The following is a 12,998-nucleotide window of genomic DNA, read 5'->3' as shown; positions in this document are numbered from 1 at the left end:
TTAGTTTCAAAGGTTGCGACCCTTAATGAAACAATATATTTTCAAAAGTTATGACTGTTGCACATAGACAGATTCATGCACCATTTGCATGGTTTCAATTCTGCATGGTTTCGTGAACAGTTGCCTCCTTTCCGATTCAAAATTCAAATCACGTACACTGAGCAAAATATAGCACCCGGCCGAAGGCCGGCCGGAGCCGCCTCATTAACGCCGCGAATAGCCCGATCGCTCCGATGCGACGTGCCTAAGTGCTCAAGTGCCGTCTACAAGCCGCCACTAGCGCCTCTAGGCCCACGCCCCCGGACCCGGACCCGGACCCGGAGTCGGAGTCGGAGTCGGAGCCAGAGCCGGTGTCGCTGGTGGCGACACCGGCGAGTGGTTGTAGGATTGGGACAAGTGGCAATAATGCTTGGGACCACCACATTTGTCAATGTGGCACTTTATCCTCTTTTGTCCTTTTGTTGAGTTAATGTCATTAATTCTTTTATAAGGACTTTGAAAATGAGTGAATCTTTCAATGTGGGACTTTATTGCATGCATTTATTAGCATTTACTCATTTTCACCATTTGTCATTTTAGAACACACTTGTAATCATTATACCATTAATAATTACAACAATCCCCCACTTGTTCTAATAATGAAAATTCCAATTCCAGAATATAGAAGATAAAAGTGTTAATACAGTTAGGTATCTTTCGATTTGAACTTAACCTTAGTAAAGACAACGCAAAGTCTAATCGGAACGTTAGGTAGCTATGCTTTGAACCATTATCCCATGTGATCAGACCGGCATTGCTATACACACACTTTTAAGGTTTTCTTCGCCTACATATCTCGCCTAGCACTATTTATGGCCATGTGCTTTTCCTGTTTTCATGAATTTTTCATGAGAGAAACTCCAACTCTCACTTTGAGACGGCACCATCTCGAAATTCACATAGGTGAAGTTTTATCTCTATATCCTCGATATAGTACTTCATTAAGAGTTTCCTTAAAACTCAACCCTCAATTATGTAATAGTCAACATTATCACGAAATGTTGCACCAACTTCCAAATCAACGACTTGTTGTTACCCATTGAATCTTAGGTTAAGATGTATTAACTTCAGATTGGGTTGCTATCATTGTCGGAACCCTTATTCAAGGAGCTTTAATCCCATACCTTTCGAGGTAGACTTTACTAAATCTCTGGCCAGTGGTTTAGTAAAAGGATCAGCCAAATTGTAGCTTGTTTGTATATATGTCAGTGAAATGATCCCATCCTTTATCATTTTTCTCACGAGAGAATGTCTAAGACCTATGTGTCTAGACTTTCCATTGTATACTTCACTGAAAGCTCTAGCCAGGGTGGCTTGACTATCACAATGTATCAACACCTTTGAAACATTTTCTTTAGCTAATGGAACCTCTAATAAGAGATCCCTCAACCATTCTGCTTCTTGCCCAACAGATGCAAGAGCCACAAACTCTGATTCCATGGTTGAGAGAGTAATGCATGTTTGTTTCTTGCTCTTCCAAGAAATCGCACCTCCAGCTAATGTGAATATCCACCCAGTTGTAGATTTATAATCTCCAACACTTGATATCCAACTTGCGTCGGTATATCCTTCTAGTATGGCAGGAAACTTACCATAATGAAGGCCAAGGTTTTTAGTTTTTGACAAATATCCAAAAATCCTTGTTATTGCCTTCCAATGTTCATCATTTGGATTGCTAGTAAATCTACTCATTTTACTAACAGCAAATGCTATGTCTGGTCTAGTACATTGCATTAAGTACATTAGACATCCAATTGCACTTGCATATTCCAATTGTGCCATGGATCTACCATTGTTCTTTTGAAGTTTGACACTAGGATCGAACGGAGTGTGTACTTCCCTGAAGTTAAGGTGTTTGAACTTTTCCAACATTTTTTCAATGTAATGTGTTTGATTAAGTTCATAACCCCCACTATTTCGTCTTACTTTGATCCCTAATATAGTGTCAACTAATCCAAGATCTTTCATCTTGAATGTGGAAGTTAGAAAACCTTTTGTTTCTAAGATTCCATTCATCTCATTGCTAATAATCAACATGTCATCAACATATAGACATAGAAAGATAATAGCATTTCCACACACCTTTGTGTACAAGCATTTGTCACAAGAATTTGGAATGAACCCATTTGAAAGTATGGCAGTGTCAAATTTTTGGTGCCATTGTTTTGATGCCTGTTTTAAACCATATAAAGATTTGACAAGTTTACATACCTTTTGTTCATTTCCATGAAGTGTGTAGCCTTCTGGTTGCTCCATATAAATTTCCTCGTCGAGATCACCATTTAGGAATGCTGTTTTAACGTCCATTTGATGTACAATAAGGTTGTTCAAGGAGGCTAGTGCAAACAGAATTCTAATCGTCGTAGTTTTTGCTACTGGTGCATATGTATCAAAATAATCAATACCTTCCTTTTGTCTAAATCCTTTTGCAACTAGTCTGGCCTTGTAGGTGTTTAATGTACCATTGCTGTGATACTTCTTCCTAAACACCCATTTGCATCCAATGGGTCTTGATCCCTTCGGAAGATCGACTAGTTCCCAAGTGTGATTTGACATAATTGAATCCATTTCATCTTGGATAGCATCCTTCCAAAAAGAAGCGTCTCTAGAAGTCATTGCTTCTTTATATGTTTTAGGATCATCTTCAATTTGAAGAATAATAGGAATTTTATGAACATCATTCTTATTATTTCCTTCAATTAGATAAACGGAAATAAGTTGAGAATCGATTTCATCTGGTCCTAGACCTTTATTCCTACGTGCCCTTTTGCTTCTTCTTGGTTCGGGTTGTGTTTCAACAATCCGCGTCGAATCATTGTTACCAGATTCTTTGATCGTGGGATTCTCTGGTTCCTTATTCTTTGTGATAAGATTTTCGAAGAATTCCACATCTCTAGATTCGACAATTACATTAGACTCTAAATTTAGTAGTCTATATGCTTTGCTATTTTGTGCATATCCTATGAAAGCACATCTGATCCCTCGAGGACCTAGTTTTGTTCTTTTGGGGTCCATATTTTTATAATATGCCACGCACCCCCACACTCTAAAGTAATCAATATTTGGTGACCTTCCTTTCCATTTTTCATATGGAGAAATTCCAGTTGTTTTTAATGGAATTCTATTCATTATGTGACATGCGGATAATAATGCTTCGCCCCACAAATTAAATGGCAACTCTGAATGCATCAACATAGCATTAATTATTTCTTGATATGTTCTATTTTTTCTTTCGGCCATGCCATTTTGTTGTGGTGTGCGAGGCGCAGAACATTCATGTATAATGCCATATTCTTCACAATATGCATCAAATTCTGCCGAGAAGTATTCACCGCCTCTATCACTTCTAAGTACTTTTATGGTAGTACTTAATTGATTTTCGACTTCCGCTTTATATGTTTTAAAAGCATTAAAGGCATCGTCTTTATGCTTTAAGAGGTATACATGTGTGAAACTAGAACAATCATCAACGATTGTTATAAAATAACGATTTCCCCCACGGGTTAACATTCCATTGAATTCACACAAGTCAGAGTGCACAAGATCAAGAACATTTGTTTTTCTTTCAACACTTTTGAAAGGTTTCTTAATCATTTTAGACTTAACACATATTTCGCATTTTCCGAAATCATGAATGTTACATGATATCAATCCAGATTTAATTAGTCTATTCATAGTACTAATACCAATATGTGCTAATCTAGAGTGCCATAATGAAATAGATTCAAGCATATAAGCATAATTAGAAATTTCATTAATAATATTATCAGTAGTACATAGTTTGATCATTCCCTCAGCGGAATATCCTTTTCCTACAAATATACCATTACGGGTCAATATTAACTTGCCCGATTCATACACAGATTTAATGCCGGGTTTTCCCAACAAGTCCCCACTAACGAGGTTCCTATTCATATCGGGAACATGAAGAACATTGATAAGAGTGACTTTCTTTCCAGAGGTGAAGTTGAGTTCGACAGATCCTGTTCCAACGACTCTTGATCGGACCTCATTGCCCATTTGCACCTCCTGTCCATCATTGACTTCGGTATAGGTTTTGAATGCCGCTTTATCATAAGACACATGTACAGTTGCACATGTATCATACCACCATCCTTGGACTTTTCCTTTGATAGCCATAATTTCGCTTACAGTAGCGATTATGTCGTCATTTGTATGAACAGCATTAACCTCATTTTTGGGCCTGTTGTGCCTGCAATCTCGAGCATAATGTCCGGGTTTACCACATGCATAGCATCCATTTTTAGTACCCCTTTGTCCGCCAGAGTTTTTGAACCTGTTATGATCTTTCTTTGGACCAAGATGATTTTTTGTACCATCATATTTTTTCTTTCCTTTTGCAGCAACAGCATTTGCCTTTGCAAATCCGGAGGACTCGGTCTTTTCACGATCCTTCGTTTCATCCTCGATTCGAAGGTGTTTCTGGAGTTTCTCCAACGAGAGATCCTCGGAACTATGCAGCAATTTCTTTCTGTATCCTTTCCATGAAGGTGGCAATTTTGCTATGATTGCACCGACTTGGAAAGCCTCAGGGACATCAATTTTTACAGCCTTAATTTTATTCACGAGAACCTGTAACACGTGTACTTGTGCAAGAATAGGCTTTGAATCCAACATTTTAAAGTCAAAGTATTTAGATATTAAGAACTTTTTCGTACCTTCTTCTTCGGCCTTAAATTTGAATTCAAGTGCCTTCCAAATTTCCTTTGCAGATGCGGTATCAGTGTAGAGATCATAGAGACGATCGGTTAATGTGTTCAGAATGTGTCCACGGCACAACAATTCATCTTCCTTACGTTTCTTTCTCTCCTTCTTTATTTCATCGGTGTCATCTGGAGTGGGTTCTGGAATTTCCTCCAAGTCAGGATCCAAGACATATTGAATTTTCAGAGTAGTCAGGAGAAAAGTCATTTTGTCTGCCCAACGAGTATAGTTTGTTCCATCAAAGCGATCTAGTTTTACAAGATCCTGGTTCATGAGTTTGATGCTTGAAACAGAAGCGTCGGTAGCCATGGTTTGATATTACTTTAAGATTGTTAGAAAATGTGTTTCAATCGAGAGAACCGAGGCTGGAATCGTGAACGGAATCACTTTCCTTAAAGTATTTCAAGCACTCCCGAAATATCTTAGAGTTTTTATGCAGGAATACCCAGGATAATTCAGCCTTATCGAGTTTGCGCAAGACCGGCGAAAACTCGAATGCAGCGAAGAACGATCTGGAATTATTCAGAGGATTTTCGGAATATGTGATGTGATTTTCTGAATGCGGAATCATCTTTATATAGGCCACGAAAATGTTAGTTTCAAAGGTTGCGACCCTTAATGAAACAATATATTTTCAAAAGTTATGACTGTTGCACATAGACAGATTCATGCACCATTTGCATGGTTTCAATTCTGCATGGTTTCATGAACAGTTGCCTCCTTTCCGATTCAAAATTCAAATCACGTACACTGAGCAAAATATAGCACCCGGCCGAAGGCCGGCCGGAGCCGCCTCATTAACGCCGCGAATAGCCCGATCGCTCCGATGCGACGTGCCTAAGTGCTCAAGTGCCGTCTACAAGCCGCCACTAGCGCCTCTACGCCCACGCCCCCGGACCCGGACCCGGACCCGGACCCGGAGTCGGAGTCGGAGTCGGAGCCGGAGCCGGTGCCGGTGTCGCCGGTGGCGACACCGGCGAGTGGTTGTAGGATTGGGACAAGTGGCAATAATGCTTGGGACCACCACATTTGTCAATGTGGCACTTTATCCTCTTTTGTCCTTTTGTTGAGTTAATGTCATTAATTCTTTTATAAGGACTTTGAAAATGAGTGAATCTTTCAATGTGGGACTTTATTGCATGCATTTATTAGCATTTACTCATTTTCACCATTTGTCATTTTAGAACACACTTGTAATCATTATACCATTAATAATTACAACAATCCCCCACTTGTTCTAATAATGAAAATTCCAATTCCAGAATATAGAAGATAAAAGTGTTAATACAGTTAGGTATCTTTCGATTTGAACTTAACCTTAGTAAAGACAACGCAAAGTCTAATCGGAACGTTAGGTAGCTATGCTTTGAACCATTATCCCATGTGATCAGACCGGCATTGCTATACACACACTTTTAAGGTTTTCTTCGCCTACATATCTCGCCTAGCACTATTTATGGCCATGTGCTTTTCCTGTTTTCATGAATTTTTCATGAGAGAAACTCCAACTCTCACTTTGAGACGGCACCATCTCGAAATTCACATAGGTGAAGTTTTATCTCTATATCCTCGATATAGTACTTCATTAAGAGTTTCCTTAAAACTCAACCCTCAATTATGTAATAGTCAACATTATCACGAAATGTTGCACCAACTTCCAAATCAACGACTTGTTGTTACCCATTGAATCTTAGGTTAAGATGTATTAACTTCAGATTGGGTTGCTATCATTGTCGGAACCCTTATTCAAGGAGCTTTAATCCCATACCTTTCGAGGTAGACTTTACTAAATCTCTGGCCAGTGGTTTAGTAAAAGGATCAGCCAAATTGTAGCTTGTTTGTATATATGTCAGTGAAATGATCCCATCCTTTGTCATTTTTCTCACGAGAGAATGTCTAAGACCTATGTGTCTAGACTTTCCATTGTATACTTCACTGAAAGCTCTAGCCAGGGTGGCTTGACTATCACAATGTATCAACACCTTTGAAACATTTTCTTTAGCTAATGGAACCTCTAATAAGAGATCCCTCAACCATTCTGCTTCTTGCCCAGCAGATGCAAGAGCCACAAACTCTGATTCCATGGTTGAGAGAGTAATGCATGTTTGTTTCTTGCTCTTCCAAGAAATCGCACCTCCAGCTAATGTGAATATCCACCCAGTTGTAGATTTATAATCTCCAACACTTGATATCCAACTTGCGTCGGTATATCCTTCTAGTATGGCAGGAAACTTACCATAATGAAGGCCAAGGTTTTTAGTTTTTGACAAATATCCAAAAATCCTTGTTATTGCCTTCCAATGTTCATCATTTGGATTTCTAGTAAATCTACTCATTTTACTAACAGCAAATGCTATGTCTGGTCTAGTACATTGCATTAAGTACATTAGACATCCAATTGCACTTGCATATTCCAATTGTGCCATGGATCTACCATTGTTCTTTTGAAGTTTGACACTAGGATCGAACGGAGTGTGTACTTCCCTGAAGTTAAGGTGTTTGAACTTTTCCAACATTTTTTCAATGTAATGTGTTTGATTAAGTTCATAACCCCCACTATTTCGTCTTACTTTGATCCCTAATATAGTGTCAACTAATTCCAAGATCTTTCATCATGAATGTGGAAGTTAGAAAACCTTTTGTTTCTAAGATTCCATTCATCTCATTGCTAATAATCAACATGTCATCAACATATAGACATAGAAAGATAATAGCATTTCCACACACCTTTGTGTACAAGCATTTGTCACAAGAATTTGGAATGAACCCATTTGAAAGTATGGCAGTGTCAAATTTTTGGTGCCATTGTTTTGGTGCCTGTTTTAAACCATATAAAGATTTGACAAGTTTACATACCTTTTGTTAATTTCCATGAAGTGTGTAGCCTTCTGGTTGCTCCATATAAATTTCCTCGTCGAGATCACCATTTAGGAATGCTGTTTTAACGTCCATTTGATGTACAATAAGGTTGTTCAAGGAGGCTAGTGCAAACAGAATTCTAATCGTCGTAGTTTTTGCTACTGGTGCATATGTATCAAAATAATCAATACCTTCCTTTTGTCTAAATCCTTTTGCAACTAGTCTGGCCTTGTAGGTGTTTAATGTACCATCGCTGTGATACTTCTTCCTAAACACCCATTTGCATCCAATGGGTCTTGATCCCTTCGGAAGATCGACTAGTTCCCAAGTGTGATTTGACATAATTGAATCCATTTCATCTTGGATAGCATCCTTCCAAAAAGAAGCGTCTCTAGAAGTCATTGCTTCTTTATATGTTTTAGGATCATCTTCAATTTGAAGAATAATAGGAATTTTATGAACATCATTCTTATTATTTCCTTCAATTAGATAAACGGAAATAAGTTGAGAATCAATTTCATCTGGTCCTAGACCTTTATTCCTACGTGCCCTTTTGCTTCTTCTTGGTTCGGGTTGTGTTTCAACAATCCGCGTCGAATCATTGTTACCAGATTCTTTGATCGTGGGATTCTCTGGTTCCTTATTCTTTGTGATAAGATTTTCGAAGAATTCCACATCTCTAAATTCGACAATTACATTAGACTCTAAATTTAGTAGTCTATATGCTTTGCTATTTTGTGCATATCCTATGAAAGCACATCTGATCCCTCGAGGACCTAGTTTTGTTCTTTTGGGGTCCATATTTTTATAATATGCCACGCACCCCCACACTCTAAAGTAATCAATATTTGGTGACCTTCCTTTCCATTTTTCATATGGAGAAATTTCCAGTTATTTTTAATGGAATTCTATTTCATTATGTGACATGCGGATAATAATGCTTCGCCCCACAAATTAAATGGCAACTCTGAATGCATCAACATAGCATTAATCATTTCTTGATATGTTCTATTTTTTCTTTCGGCCATGCCATTTTGTTGTGGTGTGCGAGGCGCAGAACATTCATGTATAATGCCATATTCTTCACAATATGCATCAAATTCTGCCGAGAAGTATTCACCGCCTCTATCACTTCTAAGTACTTTTATGGTAGTACTTAATTGATTTTCGACTTCCGCTTTATATGTTTTTAAAAGCATTAAAGGCATCGTCTTTATGCTTTAAGAGGTATACATGTGTGAATCTAGAACAATCATCAATGAATGTTATAAAATAACGATTTCCCCCACGGGTTAACATTCCATTGAATTCACACAAGTCAGAGTGCACAAGATCAAGAACATTTGTTTTTCTTTCAACACTTTTGAAAGGTGTCTTAATCATTTTAGACTTAACACATATTTCGCATTTTCCAAAATCATGAATGTTACATGATATCAATCCAGATTTAATTAGTCTATTCATAGTACTAATACCAATATGTGCTAATCTAGAGTGCCATAATGAAATAGATTCAAGCATATAAGCAGAATTAGAAATTTCATTAATAATATTATCAGTAGTACATAGTTTGATCATTCCCTCAGCGGAATATCCTTTTCCTACAAATATACCATTACGGGTCAATATTAACTTGCCCGATTCATACACAGATTTAATGCCAGGTTTTCCCAACAAGTCCCCACTAACGAGGTTCCTATTCATATCGGAACATGAAGAACATTGATAAGAGTGACTTTCTTTCCAGAGGTGAAGTTGAGTTCGACAGATCCTGTTCCAACGACTCTTGATCGGACCTCATTGCCCATTTGCACCTCCTGTCCATCATTGACTTCGGTATAGGTTTTGAATGCCGCTTTATCATAAGACACATGTACAGTTGCACATGTATCATACCACCATCCTTGGACTTTTCCTTTGATAGCCATAATTTCGCTTACAGTAGCGATTATGTCGTCATTTGTATGAACAGCATTAACCTCATTTTTGGGCCTGTTGTGCCTGCAATCTCGAGCATAATGTCCGGGTTTGCCACATGCATAGCATCCATTTTTAGTACCCCTTTGTCCGCCAGAGTTTTTGAACCTGTTATGATCTTTCTTTGGACCAAGATGATTTTTTTGTACCATCATATTTTTTCTTTCCTTTTGCAGCAACAGCATTTGCCTTTGCAAATCCGGAGGACTCGGTCTTTTCACGATCCTTCGTTTCTTCCTCGATTCGAAGGTGTTTCTGGAGTTTCTCCAACGAGAGATCCTCGGAACTATGCAGCAATTTCTTTCTGTATCCTTTCATGAAGGTGGCAATTTTGCTATGATTGCACCGACTTGGAAAGCCTCAGGGACATCAATTTTGACGGCCTTAATTTTATTCACGAGAACCTGTAACTCGTGTACTTGTGCAAGAATAGGTTTTGAATCCAACATTTTAAAGTCAAAGTATTTAGATATTAAGAACTTTTTCGTACCTTCTTCTTCGGCTTTAAATTTGAATTCAAGTGCCTTCCAAATTTCCTTTGCAGATGCGGGTATCAGTGTAGAGATCATAGAGACGATCGGTTAATGTGTTCAGAATGTGTCCACGGCACAGCAATTCATCTTCCCTTACGTTTCTTTCTCTCCTTCTTTATTTCATCGGTGTCATCTGGAGTGGGTTCTGGAATTTCCTCCAAGTCAGGATCCAAGACATATTGAATTTTCAGAGTAGTCAGGAGAAAAGTCATTTTGTCTGCCCAACGGGTATAGTTTTGTTCCATCAAAGCGATCTAGTTTCACAAGATCCTGGTTCATGAGTTTGATGCTTGAAACAGAAGCGTCGGTAGCCATGGTTTGATAATACTTTAAGATTGTTAGAAAATGTGTTTCAATCGAAAGAACCGAGGCTGGAATCGTGAACGGAATCACTTTCCTTAAAGTATTTCAAGCACTCCCGAAATGTCTTAGAGTTTTTATGCAGGAATACCCAGGATAATTCAGCCTTATCGAGTTTGCGCAAGACCGGCGAAAACTCGAATGCAGCGAAGAACGATCTGGAATTATTCAGAGGATTTTCGGAATTTGTGATGTGATTTTCTGAATGCGGAATCATCTTTATATAGGCCACGAAAATGTTAGTTTCAAAGGTTGCGACCCTTAATGAAACAATATATTTTCAAAAGTTATGACTGTTGCACATACACAGATTCATGCACCATTTGCATGGTTTCAATTCTGCATGGTTTCGTGAACAGTTGCCTCCTTTCCGATTCAAAATTCAAATCACGTACACTGAGCAAAATATAGCACCCGGCCGAAGGCCGGCCGTCGCCCGCCGGAGCCGCCTCATTAACGCCGCGAACGCCTCATTAAGTGCCGTCTACAAGCCGCCACTAGCGCCTCTACGCCCACGGACCCGGACCCGGACCGGAGTCGGAGTCGGAGCCGGAGCCGGGTTGTCGCCGGTGGCGACACCGGCGAGTGGTTGTAGGATTGGGACAAGTGGCAATATTGCTTGGGACCACCACATTTGTCAATGTGGCACTTTATCCTCTTTTGTCCTTTTGTTGAGTTAATGTCATTAATTCTTTTATAAGGACTTTGAAAATGAGTGAATCTTTCAATGTGGGACTTTATTGCATGCATTTATTAGCATTTACTCATTTTCACCATTTGTCATTTTAGAACACACTTGTAATCATTATACCATTAATAATTACAACAATCTATACATTAATCTTACCTTTCTTGATATTTATGCTTTTAGCTTATAACTAATTAGACCATTACAACTTTGACTAATTACATAGTGGCCCTAACACATGTAACATTATAATTGTGACCCAAAAATTCTAACAACTTTCCACTTGTTACATATGTAATCAGACACATGTGTTAGATTTTATGAGCTCAAATTTTGCCATTATATTCCTTAAGCATATCCAAATTATCTCGTCCATTAGTCATGCCGATATACAAGATCAAGGTGACTTTCGTTATATTAACCATAACTAAACCTATCAATGATCACCAATAGTGACACAATTAAATGACATAGATCCATAATGAAATATGCAACATGAAAATCACATGAAGCCAGTATGTATATGTTGAATTTCAACTGATCCTACTTTACTTTAGTGAGATCATTCAATAAATTTATTGTACAAATATAAACTACTTTTCATACCCCAAAATTTTCCCTCATATATTTGCAAATGTTATTTTATTTCGAATAATTGACATAGCACAGTTGGTAAGAATTTGAGGTTAAAAGGTACAAGAGCGAGAGGTCCCGAACTCGAATCCCATTTCTGACATTTTCCCTTTTACTTGCTTTTTAATTTTAGTTCTAACTTTATTTCCATTTATTCAAAAATCACAAAAATTGCATTTTTTTATCATTTTAATTTTAATTTTCGTACTAATTAAATAGGCATTTTTTAAAGTAGTCAATTTTTACTTTTATGTATTTTTTAGTAAAAAAATTACCAAAAAATCATAAAATATTAAAAAAAAAATCAAAAATAGTATTTTTTTTCATCATTTAATTATTATTTTCGTATTATATTTATTAGGCATTTTTAAAATATTATTTTTTCATTAAAATCTTTATTTTTTGTAATTTTAGTCCAAAAATCATTAAAAAAAAATTGCAAAAAATTTTGTTTATATTTTTTAATATTGCATAATTGTATAGTTTAGGAAAGAATCAACATAATTAGTTAAATATTTCAGAAATCAAAATCAAATTATATTTGATTTAGAGTTATGATTTATTAATTAATTAATTGATTCTTTTAATATTTTTACTAACCTAATTTTTATGTATAAATAGCACTAGGTTCTACACTTTGAAAGGATTAACAATTCTAACCCTTACTCCGACTCTCTCTCTTCTCACAAACGCAAAAAGTATTTTCTACTTCTTCTTCAGGGTTGCAATTCCGGTTGCAGCACAGTAATAAATTTTCCAGCCTATCAGTCGAATTCTGAAACTACTATTTCGATTTGCTCCGATTTTTTTCCAGAAGTTCAGAAAAAAAATCGTTAGAACAATACTCCTTTAGAATTCTTTTTCGAATAGAATTCTAAAGGATTTTGACCCTCAAAATCGCAAATTCCTCTTTTTTCTATTTTATTTGATTTAATTTCTATTTTCATATTTTCAAAAAAAATCTAAAAAAAATTGTAGTTTCGTGTTCTTATTTGATTTGATTTATAATCAGGTTTTTATATTTTTTTGATTTTATTTTAATCACTTTTCTATTTTTCCATTTGTTTTCTTAACCGTAACATTGCGTTGGTTTATGAACAGGTTTTCTATGGATTGACCAAGTGGATGGTACCCCAATTGCTTTTTTGGCCAAAAACCTTTTGGTAATTTGGCCAAATTATTCG

This window comes from Vicia villosa, linkage group LG2, assembly GCF_029867415.1.
Source record: "Vicia villosa cultivar HV-30 ecotype Madison, WI linkage group LG2, Vvil1.0, whole genome shotgun sequence".
NCBI classification, from domain to species: domain Eukaryota; kingdom Viridiplantae; phylum Streptophyta; class Magnoliopsida; order Fabales; family Fabaceae; genus Vicia; species Vicia villosa.
The sequence above is the reverse complement of the archived record's forward strand: the minus strand, read 5'-3'. Positions refer to the sequence as shown.